Here is a 15,327-nt window from a genome sequence, read left to right as displayed (position 1 = left end):
ATCACTCAAACTATCACATTAAGGCTCTCCAAGCTCTTTAGTCATCCGAGCCTGTCTGTGTGCAGACCTTTGTACACAAACAAGTTCGTTTATGCAAAAGTGAACAAATGGCTTCTGTGCTTGTTTATATACTCTATTTAACTGAGGCAAGAAGACTGAGCATATGTATGGTATATACTTGTAAATGGTTTGATGTTCACATTGCAGGTAGTGTATGTCTCTGTATATCTACTTGGTATGTGCTATTGATTGGAGAATTCATAGACTATGGAATCTCAGAGTTGGAAGAGTCCTCAAAGACAGTCTTCTAAAAAATGACTCATTTGATGCTTGAACCCCCTGTATGACTTTCTTATCCTAGGGTTTACCAGCCTTGGCTTGAATACCTCAATTGTCAGGAAACTTCCTACCTCTCCAAGCTGCCTGTATCATCTTCAACTGTATTTCTTCACTTGGTCTGTGTGTTACACATGTGGATATGTTTCATAGCCACCTATACCTAAGGCAGGGGTCCTATCCGTGACATATGTAGTTGGTAGCAGGTTAGATTTCTTTCGGTGAGAATCTGGGCATCACAAGCAAATTGTACACAGAGCAGTCATCTCTCCCTAAGCAGAGAGCCCTTTTGGGGTCCATGTGCCTAGTGTGGATCTCTGACGCCAAAGACTGCCAGTAATTATGGGTTTCTCTCAGCTCCTTGGGAGACTCTCTTAACTACATACTTGGAATAGTTCCCTGCTCACCTGCAGTACTCTGTCAGCAGGCAAGGAGAGCTTTAGTCAGAAGCACAGGACACCAGGTTCTTCAAACCGCTCGCTGGGCCTTGGGGTGAACCCACACTCACAGTTGGGATGGCTTCCATTAACTAAAATACTCATACTTGTTTTTGACAACAGTTCTCAGGTTAAATTTTGCCATTTGCTATTTGTGTAGAAGTGTGTGGAAAGAGTTGTTGACATCAGAGACCAAATGTATCTTGGGTAGCTTTCATTATCCTAAATTAGAGGTGGTATCTTGATCTCTGCATTTATTTCTAGAATTATATATAAAACTTTCAGGGAGTTTTTTTTTTTTTTTTCTGATTGTAAGGGTGCCATGTAGAAGTGGAGAGCCTTGTGAATCAAGCCCTTCTTTCAGTATAATTTCTGAATAAATAAGAAAGGGGAATTGAGGGAAGACATTATTATCATAAATGGGATCAGAAATATATATGTAACAATTGAGTGGCTTACACCAGATACCTGGCAAATCCAACAGAAATCAATGTTACACATCTGATCCAGGGAGACCCTAGCTTATAAAACGTACTGATCATGCATTACATCAGGACCATATAGTGGGTCTTCAGTGAACATTCATAGACACGCTATCCAGAGACAAGAGGCAGTGTGCCTAATGCCAAATGCATGGTATTTGAAGACAGACATGCATGTTTGGAACTTCTGTGAGCCTGAGATAGTTTTCTAAGAAATAAGGATAATGATACCCCTCTTTCAAGGCCATTGGGAGGATTTCAGATGTAATTTTTAAGTACTTGACAAGAGTGAGCCTATTCTTGTCAAGTGTAATGATGGATAATAATACTAATGGTTGTTTCTGTAGCTCATTATCATGGAGCAAAGTTTAGGTCTGAGGAGCTTTCTGAGAGAGCATCAGGGTCTGGGTGGTAATCTAAGCTTACATCCCTTTCTCCAGAAAAGTAGGAGGTATAGGTGTCCTCCACCCCAGGAAATTTGGTAGAGAATTTGGTACATGTCTTATGGAGATGAGCTATCCCTGTCTGATGTAGCCACTTCTTAGACTTCCACAAATAGAGTTGAAACTAGCACTCTCTAGAAGAAAAAGAAAAAGAAAAAAAAAAATCGATGGAAGTAACACACAAAGATTAAATATATATCATGTATAAGTGCATGGATTTAAAGGAAAATTTTGATCATAAATAGGAAACAAATAGGAATCTCAATAGAGAAATGGGGATTAACAAAAGGAACCAAATGGGAATTTTAGAACTGTAAAAACAATATCTAAACTGAAAGACTTGCTGAATGGGCATATTATCACATTAGATACTACAGAAGAAAATATTAGTGAATTTGAAGGCATCACATTGGAAACTAGACAAACCAAAGTATACAGAAAAAAAAAAAGGCTGACAAGTAGAAACAATGAACAGAGCCTTTAGTGACTTGTGGGAAATAATTAAATACCTTAAACATATGTGTAATTAGAGAACCAGAAGGAGAAGAGAGATAGGTTGATACAGGAAAAGAATATTAAAAAAGTTAATAGAATTTTTTCCAAATTTGTCAAAAATATAAGCTTACAGATCAAAGATGCTCAGTGAACCCCAAGCAGTATAAACAGACATACAGACAGGCACACATAATAAAATTGCTGAAAACCAATGATAAAGAGAGGATCTTAAGAACAAACAGAGAAAAAGACAAATATAACAGAAGAGCAAAAAGACTTACAAATAACTTCTCATCAGAAATGATGGAAGCTATAAGATAATGGAATGAGATCTTTAAAGTACTGGAAAAAAGAGTCAAACCAGAATTTCAATTCCAGTGAAAATATTCCTCAAAATTAGAGTGAAATAAAAACATTTTTGGCTAAACAGTGGAGGGATTTCATTTCTAGGAGACCTGCACTATTAGAATCATTAATGGAAGCTTCTCGGAGTGAAGAAAAATGATACAACGTGGAAATTCAGATCTACAGATAGTACTGAGAATGGAAAATATGTGGGTAAATATAGAAGACATATTTTTTTCATTTCCTAATTTCTCAAAAGAGTATTGTCTTATTAAAGCAAAAATAATAACAATGTATTGTGGGATTTACAACACATTTAGAAGTAAAATATATAAAAAGAATAGTAAAAGTAATGAGAGAAGGATAATTATAGCATACTGTTATAAGGATCTTAGATTATACACGAAGTGATTTGTTATTAATTAGTAGTAAATTGTGATAGATTAAAACCCTAGTGAAATCACTTAAAAAAATAAATAGGTATAGTTAACAAGTTGGTAGAGGAGATACTAAATACCAAAATATCATCAATCCATAGAATATTGAAAAGGAGAGAAAGGATTGAAAAGGAGAGAAAAGGAACAACCATAACAATCAATAAATGTCATAAATAGAAAACAAATAGCAATATGGCAGCCTAAAACTAACTATATTGATAACTGGATTGGAAAGTAAACCAAATATATGTTTTTTATAAGTAAGAAACTTTAAGGATGACACAGTTGAAAGTAATGCAGTTGAAGATGTAGCATGCAACCAGTACGCATAAAGAATATGGCCTGCCTATGTTCATATTGTACAAAATGGACTTAAAGACAAATAGTATTACTAGAGATAAAGAGGAATATTTCATAATGGTAAAAAGGTCAATTCACAAGGGAAAAAAAAGCAGTCCAACAAAATTAGGTGTAATTCCTGGTTGATTTCAGTCTACTGCTTTGGTTTAGCATAAAGAAATATTAGGCCACAAGAGTAAATATATGATGTACAGGGAGCTAAATAATACCCTAAGAGCTAAGGGAAACTTTCTAAGTAAGGATAAACTTTGAGGGGGGAATCACTCCCCAGGGCTGGAGTTCAGATCTCATTGGAGAAGATGTGGTGCCAGCTCAATGAATGGCAGAGAAATTTCCTGTGCTGCCCAGATTATTGTTGGAACAACTGGATATCCAAATGTAGAAACATGAACTTAGATCATTACCTTGTACCGTATATAAAATAATTAGCTCAGAAGTGGATCAGTGATCTAAATGTAACAGCTAAAACTATAACACTTCTAGAAGAGAACATAAGAGGAAAATCTATGTGACCTTTGGTAAGGTAAAGATTTCTTAAATAGGATACAAAAGCACTAACCATAAACGAAAAAAATTGATGAGCTGGGTTTCTTCAAAATTCAAAACCTTTGCTCTCCGAAAGATACTGTGAATAAAATGAAAAGGCAAGCCACAGAGAGGGAGAAAATATTTGCAAAACAAAAAACTGATAAGTAGCTTGTATCTGGAATATATAAAGAATTCTTACAGCTAAATAAGGCAAACCAATTAAAAAACGGGCAAGAGAGATTTGAATAGACACTTAGCAAAGAAGATATATAAATGGCATATACGCACATGTAAAGATATTTATTATCATTATTAAGGAAATGCAAATTAAAATCACTGTGACATACTGCACATCCACTATAATGAATTAAGTTTAACAAGACAGGCAGTACCAAATGTTGTAATGTTGTGAGGATATGGTGGAGCAGCCTGAACGCTTGTATGTTTCTGGAGGGATTACAGAATGGTACAGTCACTTTGGAAAACAATTTGATGGTTTTTCAAAAAGTTAAACATTCACCTACCATATGAACCTTCAGTCTTACCCTTAGTTATTTGCCCAAGAGAAAATAAAAATGTATGTTCACACAAAGGCTTATATTTATGTAGTCATTGCAGTGTTATTCGTAACAGTCAAAACTGAAACAACTCAAATATCTATTACCTAGTTGATGGATAAACAAATAGTCATTCATACACACACAGGAGGGTCCCAAGGAGTGCACTATTGATACAAAAAACACTGTGGATAAATACCGAAATCATTATACTAAGTGAAATAAATCAGATACAAAAGACTACCCATATGATTCCATTTATATGTATTTCTACAAAAGGCAAAAATATAGTGTCAGAAAATATATGAGTGGTTTTCAGATGCCAGGATTGACAGGGAGGGGTTTGAGTGCAAAAGGGCATGACAGAACTCTTTGAAGTAATGGAAATATTCTGTTTCATGATTGTTGTGATGGTTAGATGATTATATACATTTGTCAAAAATCATTGAAATGTACATTTCAAATTGTTGAATTGTATTTTATGTTAAGTATACCTCAATAGAGTTGACTAAAATATATACATATATAGAAGAAAAAACTTTCTTATACCTGTAATACTCAAGATCTTTGTATTTTATTGTTTGAAAATGGTATTTAAATCTTGAAAGGCAAAAAACATATTGTTATAGGTATTTTCATGAAAATATAGGTAACTGCCTGATAATACACCACAATGTTAGAAAATATGTTTGATACATTTAATATAATGCACAGTGTGGAAAACTGCGCTGGCTCTTGGAGCAAAGGTTGACAAAGTAACTGTGGGGCTTGATTCCATTCCAAGACTAAGAGAAGAAACAGGATTCTTACTATTCTAACTTCCCATTTAAAGGATTGGGCCTGTGGCCCTGAATTTATAGTTTGGTCCCAGTAGGCAGCAAAAGGATATCCCCAAATAAAGACAGAAGGAAGTTTGTCTTTAGTGAGTGAGACATAGCCTGATGATGTCCAGAACTGAGAGATTTTTCTGGGTGAAAAGCAGAGATGACAGGATTAGTGGGACAGGTATGTTAAGGTAAAGGAAACTTTTTTAAGAAACAAAATATCCGGCCTCAATGCCTAAGTCACTGAAAATCCTAAATATTACCCAGAAATCCTTTCACACTGCTGGTCCAATTAGGCCATAGTCAGCCAGCCCTAGGTGTTCCTGAATGTGAGAAAAAAAATCTTCAACAGTCAGTTTGCAACAAGTTTTTACTGCACATATTGTTTGTTGGCTCAGCAGTTTATGCTTCAGTCACATCCAGAGTCTTGAATTTGTTGTGGGCATCAGAACCTTATTTTCCCTCTGAATCTCTGCTTGTTATAATCAGGATCGGGGTTTCAACTTCTCCTCAGCAGCCACAGGAAGCTACTAAACACAGACTCTGATGAGAAAGGCACCAGGGAATGTGAAACCTGGTATAGTGCTTAAGAATCATATCTCAAAGAGTGTACAATCAATAACAATACTGAAGTTCAGTTTCTTGGGGGAATTTGTGTTTGAAATAGAATCAGGCACTGTATGGAGATTCAGATTTTTTTCCAAGAAGGGTGTGGGTGAGAGGTAAAACATAGTGATTTTAAGATCAGGTAAGTAATCTCTCTGTAACAGATTTAATCATTTATTCACTTACTCAGCACATGTATGTTAAGTGCCTCCTGTGCAAACACATACTATAGAAGGAAAAAAAGACAGTGTCCTTGTTCTCAAAGAGCTAAAAATCTTTTTAGTAAAATCAGAAATGCATTCATGATAAATTCAGTAGGTAGACATTGTAAAAGTATTAATAGCAACCATGAAATTGAGTGCCATCTTTTGCTCAGTAACATAGTATATTTCCTATGAGGGTATATAGTATCTGGAGCCTCCTAGGTTTAAATCCTAGGAGCTCTGCTTAAGTATTTGTTATTGTTATGGTTTCTTTTAAAAATATTACCTGAGATCCTGTAAGCAATCCTATAAAACAGGGATAATAATCCCTCTTTTTAATTTATTTTTTAAATTTTATATTGGAGTACATTTGATTTACAATGTTGTGTTAGTTTCAGGTGTACAGCAAAGTGATTTAGTTACATGTATACAGATATCTATCCTTTTTCAGATTCGTTTCCCATATAAGTTATTACAGAGTATTGAGTATAGATCCTTGCTGATTGTTTATTTTATATATAGTAGTCTGTATATGTTAATCCCAACCTCTTAATTTATTCCCTCCCCCCACCTTTCCCCTTTGGTAACCCTAAGTTTGTTTTCTAAGTTTGTCAGTCTGCTTCTGTTTTGTTAAATAAGTTCATTTGTATCATTTTTTTAGATTCCACATATAAATGATATCATATGATATTTGTCTTTGTCTGACTTAGTATGATAATCTCTAGATCCATCCATGTTGCTGCAAATGACATTATTTCATTCCTTTTTATGGCTGAGTAATATTCCATTGTATATATGTACAGTGTATTCTTTATCCATTCATCTGTCAGTGGACATTTAGGTTGCTTCCATGTCTTGACTATTGTAAATAGTGCTGCAGTGAATATTGGGGTACATGTATTTTTTTGAAGTATGGTTTTCTCCAGATATATGCCCAGGAGTGGGATTGCTGGATCATATGGTAGCTCTATTTTTAGTTTTTTAAAGAACCTCGATACTGTTCTCCATAGTGGTGGTACCAATTTATATCCTCACCAATAGTGTAGGAGGGTTCCCTTTTTGGCTGCAACCTCTCCAGCATTTATTGTTTGTAGACATTTTGATGATGACCATTCTGACTGGTGTGAGACCTCATTGTAGTTTTGATTTGCATTTCTCTAATAATCTCAGTGATGTTGAGCATCTTTTCCTATGCCCATTGGCCATCTGTATGTCTTCTCTGGAGAAATACCTATTTAGATCTTCTGCCCATTTTTTTAATTGGGTTGTTTGTTTTTTTGCTATTGAGCTGCGTGAGCTGTTTGTATATTTTGGATATTAATCCCTTGTCTGTTGCATCATTGGCAAATATTTTCTCCCATTCTGTGGGTTGTCTTTTCATTTTGTTTATGGTTTCCTTTGCTGTGCAAAAGCTTTTAAGTTTCATTAGGTCCCATTTGTTTATTTTTGTTTTTATTTTCATTACTCTAGGAGGTGGATCCAAAAAGATATTGCTGCGATTTATGTCAGTGTGTTCTGCCTATGTTTACCTCTTAGAGTTTTATAGTATCCTGTCTTACATTTAGGTCTTTAACCCATTTTGAGTTTATTTTTGTGTATGATGTTAGAGAATGTTCTAATTTCATTCTTTTACATGTAGCTGTCCAGTTTTCGCAGTACCATTTATTGAAGAGACTGTCTTTTCTCCATTCTATATTCTTGCCTCCTTTGTCCTAGATTAATTGACCACAGGTGTGTGGGTATTATCCTGGGCTTTCTATCCTGTTCCATTGATCTATAAGTCTGTTTTTGTGCCAGTACCGTACTGTTTCGATGACTGTAGCTTTATAGTATAATCTGAAGTCAGAGAGTCTGATTCCTCCAGCTCCATTTTTCTTTCTCAGGATTGCTTTGGCTATTCAGGGTCTTTTGTGTTTCTATACAAATTTTAAGATTTTTTTTGTTCTAGATCTGCAGAAGATGACATTGGTAATTTGATAGGGATTACATTGAATCTGTAGATTACCTTAGGTAGTATAGTCATTTTGACAATATTGATTCTTCCAATCCAAGAACATGGTATATTTTTCCATCTGTTTGTGTCATCTTTCATCAGTGATTTCTTTCATCAGCTTCTTATACTGTTTTCAAAGTACATGTATTTTGCCTCCTTAAGTAGGTTTATTCTGAGGTATTTTATTCTTTTTGATGCAATGGTAAATGGGATTGTTTCCTTAATTTGTCTTTTTGATCTTTCATTGTAAGTGTATTTATAGGAATGCAAGAGATTTCTGTGTATTAATTTTGTATCCTGCAACTTTACCAAATTCATCAGTGAGTTCTAGTAGTTTTCTGGTAGCATCTTTAGGATTTTCTATGTATAGTATCACATCATCTGCAAACAGTGACAGTTCTACTTCTTCTTTTCCAATTTGTATTCCTTTTAATTCTCTTTCTTCTCTGATTACTGTGGCTAGGACTTCCAAAACTATGTTGAATACAAGTGGTGACAATGGACATCTTTGCCTTGTTCCTATCTTAGACGAAATGCTTTGAACTTTTCAATGTTGAATATGATGTTGCAGAAAATAATATTGGAAGAAATAGAGAAATGAGTTCAGTAAATGATTCATATATTATTCATTAATAGTGGCATACCTGGGATGGGACTTGGGGAGCAATCCACCCTGGGTACAACCAGTAAGGGAGACATTATTTTGAAGATAATTTGTAAATGAAATAAAACTAATTCAAAGTTTATCTGCTTTTTATTATCACCATGTGCTAGCAATTTTAGAGAACATCAGTGGTAAAATACTTCTCCCAGAATTCCTTGTTGGTCCAAGTTCTAAACAAATCTTATGGTTAATGTTGATTTTTAATAATACATATTTAAGCTTCTAATTAGCACATATTTAAACTTAATTTTTAATAAATATTGTATTCCGTAAAGAAGTTAATATGGCGTACTCCCAGTTGTATGCTTAGCCCTCAACACAATCAGACTCAGGTATATGCATTCATTCCAAGCATAACTTAATAAAATTTGAATAATTTGAGTGTACTTTGTGTACAGTTTCATCTACAATCCTTGTAGTGCGATACATTCCTACATTTAAACTGTAGATTTGAAATGAGAGATAATAGCATCATGATTGTAAAAATGAAGAAACAGAATATAATTACTTCAATTTTGTCATCCTATATGACCATATGGAGTTATTATTTGTTTAAAATTTAAATAGTGGAACAGAGTGAAAACTGTGAGGTGTGATATTTTTCTTTCCAAAGTACAAACTTTAGTTCATATGTTAATTTTTTTAATGATCTTGGAAAACATTTAAAAAATTGAAATATATTCCCCTTTAAATTGATAACTATTTGGTTTTAAGCTGAGGAACAAATCAAGAAAATAAAAATTACTCTAGGAGTACAATTTAGTCATTGTATAAATTGACTCTTTTGCTGATATTTTGGTTGTATTAAATTTCACTTGTTAATTATTAGACAATTATTTCCATAAAATATTTTACATAAGATTTTGATAAAAAGCATCAAAGTTAAAACTGCCGGGTTGATATAAAAGCTATTCAATTCTACACTTTTGTCCTAAAGGAATTTGAAGCGCCTTTCAGTCATTTGGAACATTGTTCTAAAAACAGCAACTGCTTAATAATTTTTTTCTGAATTTTATAGAGTAATTTGAAGTCAAAACCCATACCAACATGAAAGGGCAACAACCCAGTGGAACTCAACAACGAAAAAAAAATTAAAAAGCAAAGGAGGCAATTTCAGCAATGTCCGGATCTATTTTGAAATATGTAATGCCTTCAACATTGCATAGACTTTATGAAAATTGTGAAGAGTGCAAGGTGGCACATCCAAAGCATGGATACTAGAAACAACACAAGATTCAGATGACACAGGGATGAAAGACAACAATGAATCATTTTCTATAAGCATTGACAATGAGGAAGAGAAAGGAAATGTTAGTAAGCGTCAACACTGACAGGATTTTATTTTTAATGGAGAAGAAAATGGCACTAGTAAAGCCAAGACTGACGATGAAGAGACAGTAAATGATATTTTAATCTATTTTGATATTTCTGCTTTGTCAATACTGTTTCCAGATGAAGAGAATTAATTCAGTTAAGAAAGGAAGTGAATCTTTTCAGAATAAATATAAACCTTTCTCTGCAGTTCAAAGAAAAGGACAAAAGAGCAAAGGAAGCAGTCAACACTTGACAACTTCATGATTTTATAAATCCTTACCAAACACTGAAAAGAAAAATGCCAGTTTTTTCCAAATTGAAATAATTATTTTTGGTTGTAGACTCTGGATATTGGGACAAAAAAAATAAACATCCAATCTTGTAACAGGCTTTAAACCTGGTAGATATTAAATTCTAAGGTCTGGGAGATATCTGAACAATATCTCTCTTGCTTTTTTGACCATTATTGTTTATTTTATTTAATGACTATTACTGAAAAATTTGTCATATAGAGGAGGGAGTGTCAAAAAAGGATTCACTCAAGGTATCAAATATGCTGGCTATGCCATTATTCATTAATAATAATATAATCAATAATTCTTCTAAAGTGATCATTTTGATGAGAGATATGTGAGTGACTTGTTGAAGTCGTATTTTTTGATGACTCTTTCTTTAGAGTTTGAAAAATCCACAGACGAGCAACAAATAGTAAATAAATATAAAAATTGCTTATCCTTTACATTAACTAAAGCAGTGCAAATTAAAGCAACCTAATGGTGTCATTTTATATATATGAAACTAGATTTTTCAAACTATTGTTATAATACTTAATACTAGTAAAACTAGCACATCTATATAGTACTGATAGCAGTGAAAATTTGGACACTGACATGACAACAAATAGAAAAAAATAAACCAGTGAAATGTCCATATACTAGACCCAGGAATCTTAAATCTTACACCTAGGAGAATATACATGCACATGTATATATAAGTAAAACATTGCATGTATAAATTACAATATATAATATGCAGATATGCCATAGTTTATTCTACTCACCTATATTTGGGGATTTAGAGTATCCAACATTTTGCAATTACAAACAAAGCTGTAATGTGCACGTTTATTTTCATATTGTTGGTGGGGGCACTTTAAGGTAAATTTCTAGAGGTGAAGTTTAGTCAAAAGGTAAACACATCCCTAGTTGTGTTAGTTATTTGTAGATTTCCCGCCAAAAAGGTTTATGCCAATTTGGATTCCTGTCAACAATGTATGACTATGCCTGTTTCCCCAAAGCCCTGCAGGCAGAATGTTTTATCATGCTTTTTTCATGTTTCACGGTATTATAGGTGAGAAATGATAGCTCAGTTCTAGTTTTTGTTTTGTTTTACATTTGGGCCCATCACACATTTTATTAGCTTAAGCATAGCCATAAAAATTTTAAGTTAGAGAACAACTTTAGGTTTTTAAATTGCAGTAAGATACATAAAATATTCCATCTTACCACTTTTGAGTGTACAGTTCTGTGCTAAGTGTATTCACATTGCTGTGCAGCCAATCTCCTGAACTTTTTCATCATGCAAAACAAACTATACCAATTAAACAACTACCCATTTCTCCTTCCCCAGAGCTCCTGGAAACCATCATTTTACTTTCTGTTTTTATGAATTTGGCTACTTTAGATACTTTCTATAAGTAGAATCAGTGTTATTTTGTGACTGGCTTTTTTCACTTAGTATAATATCCTCAAAGTTCATACATGTTGTAGCACATGTCAGAATTTCCTTCCTTTTTAATATTCCATTGCATGTATGTACCGCATTGTTTATTCATTCATCTGTCCATGGATACTTTGGTTTCTTCCACTTCTTGGCTTTATGAATAATGCTTCTATAAACAGAAGTGTACAAATATCTCTTAGGAATACCACTTTCAATTATTTTGGATGTATACTAAGAAATGAAATTGCGGGGTAACATGGTAATTTTATTTTTAATTTTTTGAGGAACTGCCATATATTTTCCATAGCAGCTGCAGCATTTTACATTCCCACCAACAGGGCACAAAGGTTCCAATTTCTTCACATCCTTACTGGCTATTTTCTGTTTTTTTGTTTTTGTTTTTGATAGTAGCTATCCTGATGGATGTAAGGTGATATTGCATTGTGGTTTTCATTTGCATCTCTCTAATGGTTAGTGATGTGGAACATATTTTCATATGCCTGTTGGCCATTTGTTTATCTTCTTTGGTGAAATGTCTATTTAAGTCCTTTGTGCATGTTTTAAATAGGGTATATTTTGGTTGTTGTTGAGTCATAGGTATTTTTTAATGTATTCTGGGATATATATATAGATATATATATATATATATATATAGATATATATATATATATATATATAGTTTGCAAACCCTAACCCTATATATGTATAGTTTGCAAATATTCTTTCCCATTCTGTTGGTTGCATTTTCACTCTGTTGATTGTGTCATTGCACAATTGTGCATGTTGCACACAAGTTTTTCATTTCAATGTAGTCTAATTTATCTATTTTTACTTTTGTTATCTGTGCTTTAGGTATCATATCCAATAAATCATTGCCAAATTCAGTGTCATACAGCTTTTCCCGTATGTTTTTATCTGAGTTTTATAGTTTTAGCTCTTAGGTCTTTGATCCATTTTTGTATCTTGTGTAAGATAAGGATCCAACTTCATAATTTTGCATGTGGGTATTTATTTTCCCAAAACAGGTTTTGAAGAGATTGTCCTTTCCCCACTGAATGGTCCTGACACCCTTGTCAAGAATCATTTGACCATATATACAAGAATTTATTTCTGGGCTCTCTGATCTATTCCATTTGTCTATATGTTTGTCTTTATGCCAATATTACACTGTTTTGATTATTATAGTTTTATGATACATTTTAGAATTGGGAAGTGTGAGACTTCTAACTCTGTTCTTTTTCAAGAATCTTCTGGATATACAGGTCCCTTGAGATTCCAAGTGAATTTTAGGATGATTTTTTCTTCTTCTTCTTCTTCTTTTTTTTTTTTTTTGCTAAAAATGCAGCTGGGATTTTGACAGTGATTACATTAACTCTGTGGATTGCTTTGTGTAGTATTAACATTTTAACAATATTAAATCTTCCAATCCCATGAACACAGATAGTTTTCCATTTATTTGCATTGTCTTTAATTTCTTTCAGCAATGTTTCATAGTTTTCAATGTATACGTCATCTTCTGAGTTAAACTTATTCCAAAGTATTTTATTCTTTTTTGATGCTATTGTAAATGGAATTATTTTCTTACTTTCCTTTTCAGGTTGTTCATTGTTAATGAGTAGGAAGAAATACAACTGATTTTTTAGGTGTATTATGCTATATATTTGAAAATAGTTTTAAAATTTGATTTAAAATTTATTTTTTTCATTTATTTTTAAATTTCTCAGTGGGAGGACCTTTAGGTTGTTTTCAAATTAGAATTTTTAAAACACACTTCTAGACCCCTAATAAATCAAAAAGAAATCATAACGGAAATTCTTATAACTGCACGCTGAGAAAAGCAGCATATGTAAAAATGTGTGGGATATAGCTCAGGCAGCACTTAAAAGATAATTTATAGATTTGCCTACTTATATTGGAAGAGAAGAAAGCCAGAAAATTGGCTTAAGTACATATATACATACAATTTAAGTGAGAAAAAAATAACAAGAGAATACACTTGTCAAGTAGAAGGAAAGAAATAATCTTGTTAAAATCAGGGATAAAAAGAGAAGGCACAAATATCAGACTTTGAAATAGTATGCTCTAACTTCAGTTGTAGCAGGGATGAAAAGGTAAAACAAAATTATGATTAACTTTAACACATTTGAAAACTTATGAAATATTTAATTCCTAGAAGAAATATAAAGTATTAACTGTATTCAATAAGAAAGAGAAAAACTGAATAGTTCTATAACCATTGAAGAAACTAAGTACTATTTTTAAAAACATCCTATGATGAAAATAACAGGCCCAAATTTTGTAGGTAACTTTTACCAAATATCCATGTATTAGAAAATACAAACACTACAAAACATCTTCTAGGTCATAGGGAGGAAAAAAGGGAAACCATTATGGTCTAGTGTAATTGTGATATCAAAACCAGACAAGAACAATTTAAAAAATGAGAAATAGTACAGGTCAAAATCACTCATGAACATGTATGACAAAATCCTAAATAAAATATAAGCAACTGAACTTAGCAGTGCATGGAAAAAGATACACTATGATTGAGTAGTGAATATTCCAGAATTCAGTTTAGTTCAGAATTGGGAAAAAAAAAATCTATTGATTAATCCACCTCAAGATAAGCAAGAAAAATTATATGATTCTTTTCCACAGATACAGAAAAAAATGTAAGAAAAAGAATGAAAACATAAGAAGTGGGGGGAAAAAGACACAAAAGCGTTAGTGGTAGCAGGTAATATAACTGTTTATATAGAAAACAAAATATAACCTAAATATGTTAGGAGAAAAAAATGAGTGTCAAATATTAGATAAAGTTATCTGCATTTCTATATGGTATACCCTTTAAAACAACAACAGCAAATATAAGGTACTTTTGTTAGGTGTGCAAATCCTATATGGAAAAAGTTATATTGAAAGTTATTAAAGAAGATTCATATTTATAATATATAAATATATATATAGAGAGAGAAATATACTAAATTCATGGAGGGGATAACTTGTAAGAAGTTAATTCTTGTCAAATTTAGTGGCGATTTGATGAAAATCCCAACTGTTTTTATGGAACTTAACAAACTGATTCTATAATTTACATGGTATAGCAAACAGCCAAGAATGGTAAAGACACATTTGAACAAGAGGGTGCAGTAGATTTGCCCTACAGGTAAAAAGACAAATTATAAACCTAGAGTAATTAAAAACACATGGCTTTGATACAGAGAGAGACGAATAAACCAGTGAAATAGAATAGAGAGCCAAGAAACAGAGCCATACATTTATAGGTACTCTGTACATGAAAAATAATTACCTTTTCTTTTTTTTTTTTAATTTTTATTGGAGTATAGTTGATTTACAATGTTGTGTTAGTTTCTGCTGTACAGTAAAGTGAATCAGTTATACATATATCAACTTTTTATTTAGATTCTTTCCCCATATAGGTCATTACAGAGTATTGAGTAGAGTTCCCTGTGCTATAGAGTAGGTCCTTATTAGTTATCTGTTTTATATATAGTAGTGTGTATATGTCATTCCCAAAATTCCATTTTGTCCCTACCCCTCTTATCCCCTGGTAGCCATAA

The sequence above is a fragment of the Balaenoptera borealis genome (assembly GCF_965194805.1).
Source record: "Balaenoptera borealis genome assembly, chromosome: 1".
Classification (NCBI taxonomy): Eukaryota; Metazoa; Chordata; class Mammalia; order Artiodactyla; family Balaenopteridae; genus Balaenoptera; species Balaenoptera borealis.
Note: the sequence above shows the minus strand (reverse complement) of the source record.